Consider the following 14,704-nt stretch of genomic DNA (forward strand, 5'->3'; position numbering starts at 1 on the left):
CTACATCCTAGCCTTACACCCTTCGGTTATGGTCTTCCAGTGTTACTATTCCCTACTGGTTCTTGTACGTATTGCACATTACACGCATTTCCCTATAGCTTACCCCTGCTTTTCTAAGAATTTCGAATATCTTGCACAATTTCACATTGTTTAACGCTTTTTCCAGGTCGACAGATCGTCTTGATTTTTCTCTAGTCTGGCTTCCATTACTAACCGCTACGTCACAATTATCTCTGTGGTGTATTTACCTTCCACAAAGCCGAAGTGATCGTTATCTTACGGATCCTAAATTTCCATTATTACTACACTATGAATGTAACTGGTAAAGGATTATTTAAAAGAAATTTGTGGAAGAAATTGCAGTGAAGTGTAGAGCGGCATCCTATTAGTACATGAATTGGCAGAAGCCATAGGAAAGAAAGTATCCTCCAGTGTGAGCTCCCACAGTTGAGCATTTAAAACGTGGAGGAATACTATGCAACGTCCAATTGCGGGATATCGAAGATCTCCCTAACACCTGCAACAAGATACACAAGTTCAATGAAAACCCATAACGTCACCAGCGAGTTTAAACTGTGCCTATGAAATATGTGTGAGAGTTAATAATTATGGCCTTAAAGCAATTAATGAAAATATGATGATTGGGGAACAACATGCATTGTAAAAGTGCTGATCTTGTGCACAGATGGCTGTAAAAATTAAAACACTGCGAAGGTGCCATGCAAAAAACGTAAGACTGGTATGAAGTATACTACATGCTGGGATGTGCAAATTATTAGCATTTAAGTGGTGCCACACGAAGTAAGTAGGAGTAACGGCATCTTTATTCTGTTTATAAGGGTGGATTACGCACAGAAGGTGCCTAAAACATTTATGTCGTTTGATTTTTGGTTGTGACAGGGTCATTTTATGCCTCGGGTTTGAAGGGGAAAAGCGTACCAACAATTTGTCTTAACTCGACAGCAGCAGGACAGTGAGCTTTCGAGATTGTGCTTTATCGCTCTACGTCATTACTGCCCTTGCTGGTCAGTATTCCATTATTGTCATTCAAAACTGGCAACTGTAGGTTCAGGAGGGTCATAGAAACTACCACGCAGAATTAATACATTCACATGCTACTAGCGCTTGATAAAGTAGAGATGTTGTCTGCTCGATCATCCTGTGCCTGACACAAAGGACACAAATGTCATTCGACTGTTACCTTGAGCAATACGTTCTCCCAATCACTCATCCACCGAGAACATGATGTGATGGGTTGCCGATACAGTAGCACGCCGGCACTCGACACCCAATAAAAGTGATGGACTCTAGACAGAGTTTAAAAGGCGTGGCATTCAATCTCAGTTCGATCCTGTGTCCAGGAGGTTTAGAGACAATGTTTCTGCCAGAGACGGCAGCTTTGGCACTACATTTCGCACCGTGTGTACTCCCAAATTATCCGGATGTTAAATCTTATTACATACATGTAACAAGTAAAATTTCCTTGTCTGTTAGTCTTCCCAGATATGCAATTTTAATTTCCTGCAATGTATGAAAGATGTTTCTACTTTGAAACAAATTACTGAAAAACCTGAGAATTCAACTTAGAAACTCTTTTTAATGTTAGCAATTTTACTACAGAATTTGGAACAGTGAACAGCGGGCGATAGGGATGCAACGTAGCGTATCCAACAAATCTTGTACACTTGTAGTGATACAAATAGTTTTTTTAATCACCGTATACCTGTGTCAAGTTACGCACTTGGAAACAGACACCTTTTAAAACCAGTTCACGATATAAGCGACCGAGGCAACACAGATACAAGACAGCATAGATTTGGTGTAACACGATCTTTGTTTATGTGTCAGGAAGATTTAGCACAATGGTCGCTTGTTAGGGCAAGAAGTGAGGCCGAGGCTGTTAAAGTAAAGCTCACTGGAGAAAACAGAGATATTGTCAGTCCCAAGGCTGGTGTAACACCGACATTACTGGAAAAATTAACGAAGACAAATTCTTCTAACGTGCCAGTGGGAGGCGTGTGCCTACGACATCAGTTACGTTGGCAGCCAGGAAGGAACCAGTGCTGGGGCCTCTCTGCCGGCAATCACTCAAGAAAGGTCAATGGTTTTCAGGTAAACGGAACAACAGCTAACTCGTACAGTCAGACAGCATAAATGTTGCGCAACCGTCAGCATGAAGGATGTACCTGACCCAAAGAGTTCACTCTCACCTCAACGACCAAACGTTGCAGTATGGAATTAAACTCTCCATGAACAGTACAACTTCTGCGCAGATGTTGTTCTGATTTCTCGCACTATGAGAACAATTATGTGCGCTCATTTCATCACCGAGTTTGATTTGGAATGCATTAAAAACAACTGAGTTTTTAGTAACGTTCCAGGGCACATAACGTCGCTTTCATGATCAGCTGAGGAATGCATTAAAAATAATTGAGTTTTTAGCAACGTCCCAGTACCCGTAACGTTGCTTTCATGATCAACTCAAGTAATAGGTTATGTGTTAGCACCACCATTCTTGTTGAAGCTGTGGAGTGGATCCACAGACAGAATACTGTTGCCCAACTCTGTAAACGGTGCCCTTTGATGCAAATAATTTCTACTTCGATTAATTTGTGCTGTTACTCTCTGAGGAATCGTGAATTTACTTTAAACTGATGACCGTATTTTATGGCGTTGGTCGTTTGATGAGAAATGGCCAATTAATTAATTTCGGGAGGAGGACGACTGGGGCTACCACCACAAAGACAATTACTGTTCAAATTCAACTCCATTGTAGCCTATTAATGTTAATGGAAAGGGCAGTGCAAGACTGCAATGCTGCATGTTATTTATCTACTGATGATGCTGTAAGCAGATGCTCCCACAGTTACAGACGCTACACCGTTAACTGTTTATTATCTGCAGACTATCTTGTAATTTTAGGAAATAACGATTAACTAGCTATTAGAGATGAGCTTAGAATATGGTATGAATATCTCATTCCATTAAATAAAAACAATGTCATACCGCGGAAGAGAGCCAGTAAGAACTAAAATCTGCCATATCGATTACTTAACGGCGCAGTTAAACACATTTTATTATTTTGGCTTCTACAACAATTTCGACAGAAGTCACGAAGTTAACAGTAGAACTAACAGGTTTCAATAGATGTGAATTCCATTCAAGAATGAGGGAAGAGAAGATATCTTCATCACATTCTGTATAACAATCGTTCTGCAGTCTTGCTATTTGCCAGCAGAGCTTTGGTCTTAACTAAATGATGTACATACACGCAAGTTAATTAATATTTTCAAACATTTTCTAAATAATTCTAAAACACTCATCTCAGCGAACGATACATTTAGGGAGTACTGAAAATTACATTTATCTTGAGAATCACTGAAGTGTATAAAAGCAAGAGACATATCCAACAAGCCGGCCGCGGTGGCTGAGCGGTTCCAGGCGCTTCAGACCACAACCGCGGGACTGCTGAGGTCGCAGGTTCGAATCCTGCCTCGGGCATGGATGTGCATTATGTCCTTAGTTAGGTTTAAGTAATTCTAAGTTCTAGGGGACTGATGATCTCAGATGTTAAGCCCCATAGTGCTCGGAGCCATTTGAACCATTTGAACATATCCAACGCTTGTAAAGAAAGAAAATTCCCACATTAGTACCCACTTGTCAGATTACGGCCGCCGGGAAGGCTGAGCCAAGGTTGGCATAATCCATCCGGAAGCCAAAATTCTCGAAGGTAAAGAAAAAGAAGAAAAGATACATCACTGTTAGGTTCACAGACAATTTAATTTTTCTGGTCAAACTTAGGAATAGTCGGAATAACACCCGAATAGAGAGACTATTTACAAGATAATGTAAGTCATAAATAAAGATGCAATGAGAGCGAACGTAAGTAAGACAGATCTGGACTTTCAACAATGTAAATGGGGGACGAAATAGAACAAGAAATGAGTAATTTATCTAGATGTCAGACTGCAACGACATGAAATACTGACATAGATGTAAGGAAAAAAATCTTTAATTTTTGCTACAGGAACATAACACTGAAGGAAATTTCAACAGGAACAATGGAAAACAAAAGAAGGGGACGCAGAAACATTTAAAAAGTAGAGTTATAGTGAATTAAATGTATCGATAAAGTGATAGTACTCTAGAAACCTTTATGAACCATTAAAGTTTTCAAGTCCTAAACGATTCTTCACATTATTCATTACTATTTTCAGTGATGTTATTGCTAATGAAGTAACACAGCTGGCACCCACATTATTAACTAAAGTGCATTGAAAATCCTAGCACTAGAATCTACAACAGCATATAGGTCTCGGAGTAAACTTTGTTTGGTAGCTTATCATATAACAGTATTTTCGTTCAGTAAAATCTATACTCTTTATTCCAGTGAGATTACACATAGTTAACACAGTCGCATATAAAACCCACATCTCGGAGTAAACTTTATTGGTAGCTTACCATATTATAGTAATTTCGTTTAGCAATATCTATACTTTTTATCCCAGTGGTATGGTGCACAGTTAACACAGTCGCATGTGTGAAGCGTGCGTTATCTCGCTTTTCAGGACAAACTGAAGTGAAATCCTAGTTCGGCCAACAGATTATAACAGCGATGGTTTCATAAATACGGCTCTTTAACATGCAGTTTTAGCAATTTTCTGTCTTATTCTCGTTCATCTTTGATCTTCTTTATGTTTTTATGATTTCGTTTTTGCTAAATGAAACATCCTATAAATTTTACTTGTCCCATGTTAATCTTCTTCTGACTGTATTTTAAAAAGGACATGCAGTAGATTTAAATTTGGTCCTCAGTGAACTAAATCAAAAATTTAGGAAACTATCATATGAACTGGCTTCCGTTGTTATTAAGTGATCTACTTTACCGTCGTTGTTACAAGCGTTAAACTTTTCAAGTTATACTTTACTGGCTAAAGCGCTGGAACTGCTGAAAATGAGGAATAATGATAGTATATAAAAGAACAAAATAAATTATCTTCTTCATCCTATAATCATGTTAATTCATGGGATACCAACTCCAATAGAACATGCTATAACTTCATAAAACTGTGAGATGAGAAACGTGGTCAGAGATTCCACTATACCTGGGAATTACCTTCAACCAAATAATGGCTGCTTTATTTAAGGGATGTGGCAGCAGTATGTAAGAGTCAGCACGATACCAGAGAGAGTAACACTTTTTGTGAGTGGCGAAATACGAAATCTGTTTTCTGTTACTGTAATTTGGAATTTGATACCTCCTGATCGTTTCTTTGTGTTCATACTAAGACAAAATGAGGGAAATAAGGAAACCGGTGTATCAGATTTGCATAATGGTTCTCATGGATGTAAGCGCACTCTGATATCCAGTTTCTACATCTTAAAGAACGTTATACTCGTGGGCTAGAAAGAGCAACCTAGAAAAGAAACATTAATAAAAAGTTACATTATGCAGTATAATTATTACTGGATAAAACTGTTACCAACGAAAAGCAGATTGTAACCATTGAATATACAATATGCAGGAAAGTAAGCGTTGAAACTAGTTTCTAAAGTGGTGCTTCGCAGTATATTCTAACGCCACTAACACTCTCCACCAGGTTCGGATTTCAAGAACTGGCAGAAATATTCGCAAAGTATCACCTACAACTCTTTTGGAGAAGAGAGTTGGCGACCAGAGGGTAGCATTTACAGCAGCGGAGCGTGTAGCCACCTGAATCATAACAAACAGGTGGCCTCGACCTTTCGGCTGAGTTCACTGTCCCCTTTCGAGGCCATCGAGCGAAAGCTTTCACCGAGGGCCCCATCTGCTCGATTCCCAGGGTAGCGCAGCCATAGTGCCAAAAGGGACCGTAATGGGGTGAGTGAGTTTTGCGTAAGGGCAGTAGTAGTATAGCGATTAAATCACGTGATTTTGGAAAGAAAATATGGCTTTTATAATAAAATAATTATTTTCAGCTGCAGCTAGTTTCATTTGCTGCAGTTTTAGCAGCAAATGTAGTGTTTATTACTGTTTCTAAGAAGAAAGTTGTCCATTCTGATTCTTCGACGATAATAATTTCAGCATTCTTTACTCATTATTTTTAATCATGTACATCACAGAGGTTTCTGCCTCAACATAGACTAATTTTTGAAACTAATATTCACTGATTGTTACCTCACACGTAACTTAACTAATGATGTGATATTTTTTTCGTTTTCATGAAGATTCATCAGTGTAAGAGTAGTAGTAAAAAGAAAGTATTATATTTTGTATTGCTCGCTTACTTTTGTTGTAGTAACGTACCACAAGGATTTTTCTTGTGTTTATATTTGTCCTTTCCTTTCCAGCAAAGAAATTTGCGTTATATTAAATAACCAGTATCTGTTTCAAAATTAAATTTCTGGATCGTATCTGACAAATTAGCACTCGTCACATTTAAAGTTATTGAATATGAAGTGACCGTTGCTGTGATAAACAATTAAAAAAAAACAGTTTTATTCTCACCTCACGGTGGGTTTTCTACACTCCTGGAAATTGAAATAAGAACACCGTGAATTCATTGTCCCAGGAAGGGGAAACTTTATTGACACATTCCTGGGGTCAGATACATCACATGATCACACTGACAGAACCACAGGCACATAGACACAGGCAACAGAGCATGCACAATGTCGGCACTAGTACAGTGTACATCCACCTTTCGCAGCAATGCAGGCTGCTATTCTCCCATGGAGACGATCGTAGAGATGCTGGATGTAGTCCTGTGGAACGGCTTGCCATGCCATTTCCACCTGGCGCCTCAGTTGGACCAGCGTTCGTGCTGGACGTGCAGACCGCGTGAGACGACGCTTCATCCAGTCCCAAACATGCTCAATGGGGGACAGATCCGGAGATCTTGCTGGCCAGGGTAGTTGACTTACACCTTCTAGAGCACGTTGGGTGGCACGGGATACATGCGGACGTGCATTGTCCTGTTGGAACAGCAAGTTCCCTTGCCGGTCTAGGAATGGTAGAACGATGCTTTCGATGACGGTTTGGATGTACCGTGCACTATTCAGTGTCCCCTCGACGATCACCAGTGGTGTACGGCCAGTGTAGGAGATCGCTCCCCACACCATGATGCCGGGTGTTGGCCCTGTGTGCCTCGGTCGTATGCAGTCCTGATTGTGGCGCTCACCTACACGGCGCCAAACACGCATACGACCATCATTGGCACCAAGGCAGAAGCGACTCTCATCGCTGAAGACGACACGTCTCCATTCGTCCCTCCATTCACGCCTGTCGCGACACCACTGGAGGCGGGCTGCACGATGTTAGGGCGTTAGCGGAAGACGGCCTAACGGTGTGCGGGACCGTAGCCCAGCTTCATGGAGACGGTTGCGAATGGTCCTCGCCGATACCCCAGGAGCAACAGTGTCCCTAATTTGCTGGGAAGTGGCGGTGCGGTCCCCTACGGCACTGCGTAGGATCCTATGGTCTTGGCGTGCATCCGTGCGTCGCTGCCGTCCGGTCTATGTTGAGGCAGAAACCTCTGTGATGTACATGATTAAAAATAATGAGTAAAGAATGCTGAAATTATTATCGTCGAAGAATCAGAATGGACAACTTTCTTCTTAGAAACAGTAATAAACACTACATTTGCTGCTAAAACTGCAGCAAATGAAACTGGCGACAACATCGATGTACTGTGGAGACCTCACGCCCCACGTGTTGAGCAATTCGGCGGTACGTCCACCCGGCCTCCCGCATGCCCACTATACGCCCTCGCTCAAAGTCCGTCAACTGCACATACGGTTCACGTCCACGCTGTCGCGGCATGCTACCAGTGTTAAAGACTGCGGTGGAGCTCCGTATGCCACGGCAAACTGGCTGACACTGACGGCAGCGGTGCACAAATGCTGCGCAGCTAGCGCCATTCGACGGCCAACACCGCGGTTCCTGGTGGGTCCGCTGTGCCGTGCGTGTGATCATTGCTTGTACAGCCCTCTCGCAGTGTCCGGAGCAAGTATGGTGGGTCTGACACACCGGTGTCAATGTGTTCTTTTTTCCATTTCCAGGAGTGTATATGCCGTATCAACTTTTCTGAGCTGCTGTGTGTGAGGATTTCAGTCTTTTAATTTATTTATCGTAACAAAATGAGTCATCTGTGCAACCCAGAGTAAGATGTGATTGTCTGGAAAGCATGGTCATCAAGGAAATGGAAGATAAATTAAATTAAGGAAAAGCAGTAACGTTCACAGAATTGCATGACACGCAGCAAGTAAGAGAACGCATTTAGGTGTCGGAGAGGGATATTTTGCAGATGTGAGATGCAACTGCTCATTGGTCCAAGGCGACATTAAAATCCTCTAGAATTAATTTGAGGTTTGTAGGTTGTTGAAGTACTTACCTGTAGAGGCTGAATAACTGAAAGCCACAACTGTAGCTGTCTTTGTTGTATTGCTGAACTGCGGGAACGAACTTTAATTGCGTTTTTTGTGTTCCGTACCTCAATCGTGTACTTAAGTGTAACTTTAGAGAGTCGCTTTGTTGTTTGTCTGACTGTCTTTCTGTTTGTTCCGGTGTTAAGAAGCCTGTATCTCAGGAATGGGTAGACGTATTATGTTGCAATTTATGTCACATATTACAGGTTATGTTCCCTTGGCGGTACTAAAATTTAAGCTTCTATGTCAATGCATTCAAAAGATACGGCCATTTACATCACATATTTTTATCCTCGCAAGCCTAGTAATCAAAACCGACATGGTGCTTCCCGTTGACATAGAGTGAAGACAATGGGCAAGAGGAAAGGTTTTATAGTACAAATATAGGAAGAAATACAAAAACGGTTAATTTGTACACATATCACACGGAAATTTTTTTGTCATTTGTTATCCGGATGTCTACACGTCGCTAAAGACACCTTTTCCTTAGAAATTACAATAGCAAATGCAAAATTACCCAAAAAATTAAAATTAAAACATTCTCTAATGTCTAGTAATTGCTAGGACCGATATTTTGCCAGTACCGATATCAACAATAGCCAAAAACTGTCGAGATTCTCGATGCCAGGGATGGATGAGGTGTCTGTATAAATAATTAAATCTGCACGGAATCCTCATATCGCGAGTCCCACTCGCACCTGACCAGTTTTTAATTAATAGAAAACATCTCGAGTAGACTTGCCCCGAGGCAACTGCAGTCGTCAAATGAAAATATATGCAGCTTAAAACTTTGTGAGAAGGTATGTGATAAAAATAATTAACCATTATCTATTTAAAAGACAATTCTATACAATACGTTCCAATTACGACTCTGTAGAGAAATGTACCAAACACACCACGTCCTTCTAGATCAAGGTCAGAAAATCACTGTAATGAATGTGATAACTGTCAGAGGAACCGAGGCAAACACAACCACCACTTGGCCACGACAAAAATACGTCAATAAATTGATACACAAAAGCCAAGGAGAAGGAAGCTCATAAAAGACAGGAATTTTGGCGCAGACTAATTGAAAGATAGCGGCAATGCATGGGAATTTGCATGAGTCTTCAAAAGAGATTTGAGTTTTTAACAATGCAACATCACTTCGATATTTAAAGTCATAAAACATATTATGAAAGACGCAGCGATAGAAGTGGCCAAACAAAGGAAAGGAGAAAACACCTATGGTTCTCACAAGACTGCCAGCAAAAAAAGAAAGAAGAGAAAGGAGAACTCGCTGTAAGATTCTTAAGAAAGAAAATAAGCATATGAATATGATTTTCTGCTCAGAAGAAAAACTAAGGAACATACAGACTAATTAAAAGTGCAAACGAGAGTAAAAGATGTATTGCATTAAAGACAAAAATGGAAATATAGTTTTGGAAAGAACAGAAGATATAGAAATTTGAAAGTATTATTTGGAGATGCGTTTAAATGAGGAAAATCGAAGCGAAAAATAGAAAAGTAAGGTAAATACCAGAACTTTATTCCATAATTGAACTACCAACAATGAAAGAGACAGTTGGCGCAATCAAAATACTAAAAAACTACAAAGTGAAATAGCAGCTGAATTACTTAAAAACGGAGGAAATGCACCTGCGAAACAAAAACATAAACGTGTGTCAAACATCTGGAACGAAGAAAAAGCATCAGTTGAGTAAAAAGAAGAGAGTATAGAATCAGTTCATAGAAAGGCGATAACGGAGAATAGAGAAATTATGTTCAGTAATGAGCACGTTCTAGAAAGTGCTCTCAAAACTGTACAGAAAAGATTGAAACGGTATACAAAAAATAACAGACAAGTAACATGCAGGATCTAAGAAGAATCGATCCAAAGCCATATCAAAATGTCTGTGATACAAAAAGGCAATGACAATATTATTTGTCGATTTTAAGGCAGCTTACAAGTTCATAAATAAATTAAGACTGTAAGAGAAAATAGAAGAGTTTAGAATACCAAAAACGATTAAAATTCTTGTAAAAACTATACTGGAAATCTCGAAAGGGGTAGTGAAAATGGAAGGAGAATATTCCATAAAACAGGAGTCAGGTTAGAAAATGGAATAACACACTCTCGTTCAGCATAATACCACAAGACACACTGGACGCATCAAATGAAACAGATGATTTAGTTATCGTAAGTATCAAAACGAATATACATGTTTTTGCAGATGATATATCATTAATCGCAGAAAATTACATATCCTGAAAATATTGGCAAGAAAGCTATTGAAAAAAAGCAAATTAAGCTGGATTAAGGGCAATGGCGAGGAAAAAATTCATGGGGGCAGAAAGAAATTACAAGACGAAAAGGCAGGAAACCCTGCAGACTAATAATGAAGTGTTTGATTAATTGCATAAGTTTAAATATGTGTGAGCTGTAGTAAACAACAGAAATGATGCGAAATAAGAAATAGAAACAAAGATCAAAGCTGAATCCAGAGCTTTGTAATCACTCAAAAAATGACCACCACTCAAATCTTTTTTCAAAAGGAACCAATCTAGGGATATATAAAACTATAATCAGGCTATTGTTACTATATTGGGTGGAAACATGGTGAACAGATGAGTATACAGAAAGAAACGTAAAGGTACTGGAAAATAAAATCCTGCGGAAGATGTATGGAGCAATTAGTAAGGGCAGATAATGGTGAAGAAGAAAGAACAGAGAGATCAAAGAAGTATACAGGATGAATCACCTAAAACTCGCACCGCAGATATTACGAAAATTGATTGGTAGTCAGGGCTCGTATTCTTAGACTAAAGTAGGGTAAATTAGAATATCAGTGGGGTTTCTTGGAGGATTGTATTTCTAATCGGTTACGAGATATCGTATTTCGAAAAGTTGTACAATACCTGTGATAGCACACACTGAAGAACAACACAAGTGCTTACTCTAGTTATGTAGATTCTGAGCAGTAACGAGACAATTCACCATCACAAATTGTGTTGAAAATGACCACCGGCAGCTGCAATACAAGTTTCCAGTCTGGTATGGGACGACTACTGCACACGTGCTAGGATTTTAGAGGAGATGTCCGAGCAGGCTGTAGTATACGTCGTTCCATATCATCGGGTGTATTTGGTACATTCTTGTAGACGGCGTCTTTCAGCTTTCCCTACAGAACAAAATCTACAGACGTCAAGGTCCTCTGTATTGTGAAGGCACGCTGAAGTACTTCATGCACAATGGGCTGAATAGCCATCTTGTTGGTGCCACAGGTTCCTCCTAGTCTCCAGAAGAACGTCTTCTAGCATCCGTGGAAGATGGTGTGGTAGGAGGCTGCGATGCTTGTACGCGTTCAGTATTCCGCTTATGAAAAATGAGCCTATGAGCTGATGGTCATCTACCCACACCACACGTATGTGGCAGTACGTGGACATTAAGTTGAGAATGGGAGCGTTCAAGGGATAAATCCCTGCAGTCGCACTGTCCTCTGTCCCCTCGATGGCTCAGATGTATGCCGGCACGGTAGTTCAGCGTGTTCTGTCAACAATGAACTCTTACGGGACTCGGTACGATTGTCTGCCGCGAGTTATGAGTGTGATGGACACAGACACTACGAATGTAGCGTGATAACATTAAGTTGGGATTGTGGGTCTCACAGGGAGCGTTCAAGGGATAAATCCCTGCAGTCGCACTGTCCTCTCTGCCCTCGGTGGCTCAGATGTATGCCGGCACGGTAGCTCAGCGTGTTCGGTCAGAGGCTTAGCTGCCCTCTGAAATAATAAGACTAAGTTAACGGCTCAACACTGAACTTGAATGGGTGTCATGGGATATCTGCACCGAACAAATGCAACCAACAAAATCGAACAGAAATGAGAACAATAAAAAAAAGACAAGAAAAAGATGGATATAGCGTCTGCCATGTAAGCAGGGGATCACGGGTTCGAGTATCGGTCGGGGCACACATTTTCAACTGTCCCCGTTGATGTGTATCAACGCCTGTCGACAGTTTAGGGTCTTGATTTAGTTATCATTTCACACTAATGCATGTTTCTTTCAATGTTAGATAGCAGTCGTTTCCTGGAAAAACACGCCGAAATTTGACACACGTAGCAATTCTCTGAATCAAAAGGTTAGTCTGAGACACTTCGCGTACAGGTTCGTTTGTTTATGCACTCTGTCTTTCATTCCTTGTCGTATCTATGAATGCAACCCTGAGATGTTTTCCTCAATTAGTGTTACAGAATTTGGAAGCAGTATTGGATTCAGCAGTGGAGAAGCTTCAACGGTTAAAGGATTGTAGCAAGCAGCGGCCCAAGTCTCTCTAATTGTTATCATCACAAAGAATCTACGTAAAGTAGTATTTTATATAATTTTAAATGGTTAATATAGGGACACGTCTTTGATTAGTAATCAAAACGTTTTCAGTCCCGATTTCGATCCTCTCCACTGCTTAAATACTGAATAAAGATCATGAAAAATGGCGGACATTGACTTCCGTCATAAGAAGACATCCTCGTTTTGCCAACGGCCTTGTCAAAGAGGATGGAGGAACAGGCAGAGGTTCAGAGCACTCTCTCGCCCTTGGGGTGAGAAATTGCCCCTAAAAGTCGGAATAATCAGCAATCATCAACGGCATAAGGATGCAGAAGCACATAATATGCATTGAGAGACGTGTGGGCTGTAATTGAAAAAGTGTCATGATGATCTCTCCATTGGCAGAAGCTTCCGTATTAGTCCCCATTTCCGATTTGCGGTAGGTGACTGCCAAGGGGCAAGTGACCATGCGAAAAAAGTTGAATAAAAAACGAGAGGGTAACATTCTGCAAATCGGCTGTGGAATGTCAGAATTTTTAACGTGTGAGGGAAGACATAAAATCTGCAAAGGAAATGCTAATTATTAGTCCAGATATAGTGGAGATCAGTGGATTGAAATGGAAGGAAGACAATGATTTCTGGTCAGATGAGTACACGGGGGTAATATCAACAGCAGCAGAAAATGGTATAACGTGAGTAAATAGTAAACACCTCAGTGATAGTGATGTTCTTGTCAGAATCGAAGCAGACCAACACCAACGAAAATGCTACGCATATAAGCATAAAAGTCTCACAAAACAGCACAAATCATGAAAATACACATGATAAGACATACAGGAAAGACACAACATTCTTACATCTACGTTAGCCAGCAAAGCAGCGTGTATGCAATTTCTGTACAAAATTGTTGTTCTAGATCAAAATCGAGACAATACGTCAATGTGACTAGAAAATCACAAACAGCTCCCAAAATTTTGCATCCTATGCAAAGAGTTCACCATGTGCAACTTTCCTGAATAAAATTTTTTACTTGTTTTGAACTAAACCAGGGCTGGTTTCCTATCTTAAACTTCGTGTGTCTCTATATTACAATTAGCTTCTACTATATTAACTAGAAAATAAAAAATGTAAGCAGAAGAACCGGTCTTGGGGAATTCTGTACTGAATCATGCAGTTAACAGCGGTGTAGTGCGTGACGTCACACTAAGTGACTTGCAATTTCAAAACATAAAACTAAATGAATAAAAATGGTTCATTAAATTACAAAATGAACTTTGAAAGAATAAGTAACCAAATATTTCTTTAAAAATGCTCTGTTAGTTTACAGTCACGAATTGACTAAATAAAATTCCAAACTCTAAATGCTGCACATCGCACTGTAAGAACAAAATTGTCTGCATATGAAATGAAACCTCAACTTGTTTTTACCTAAACCGAACCTGATAGTGATTTTGAAAAACAACACGTATCAATGAACAATCTTACGACTGTTATGTTCCGACTGTGATGTAGAACTGTCCTTAACTAATTTTTACGGCTTACCTGTGGCAACGGAAACTCGGTACTGCTCGAAGAGATGAACGTAATAAGTAGAGGCGACAGCAAATCAGTTAAATGAAGGCGAGCCATGCAAAGTGCAATGCAAGGATGTGCTACAGCGCCAGAAAGATTGTACTTCAATTACTGTGTTCTGCAAAGTGCAATAAAGTGACGCACATGATCAGAAAATAAAATTCGTGAGGAAAACCATGGTAGAATCAAAACTTACTAAATGATTGAAAAGAAACTAACTTTTAAAAAACTGCACTGTGAATACTGAAACTCATTCTTTGACATTACAATGCCCTTTACAGAAATTACTTTTCATGACAAATGTAACTCTACCATGAAAGCAGTTGTTGAAATGGTAAAGGGGTAGTAAACCTCTAAGTTGTTTGTGCAGGCCATGTGAATAGATAACTTTATTTACACTGGTCTCGACTATGAATCGAA

The sequence above is a fragment of the Schistocerca piceifrons genome, chromosome 1 (genome assembly GCF_021461385.2).
Source record: "Schistocerca piceifrons isolate TAMUIC-IGC-003096 chromosome 1, iqSchPice1.1, whole genome shotgun sequence".
NCBI lineage: Eukaryota > Metazoa > Arthropoda > Insecta > Orthoptera > Acrididae > Schistocerca > Schistocerca piceifrons.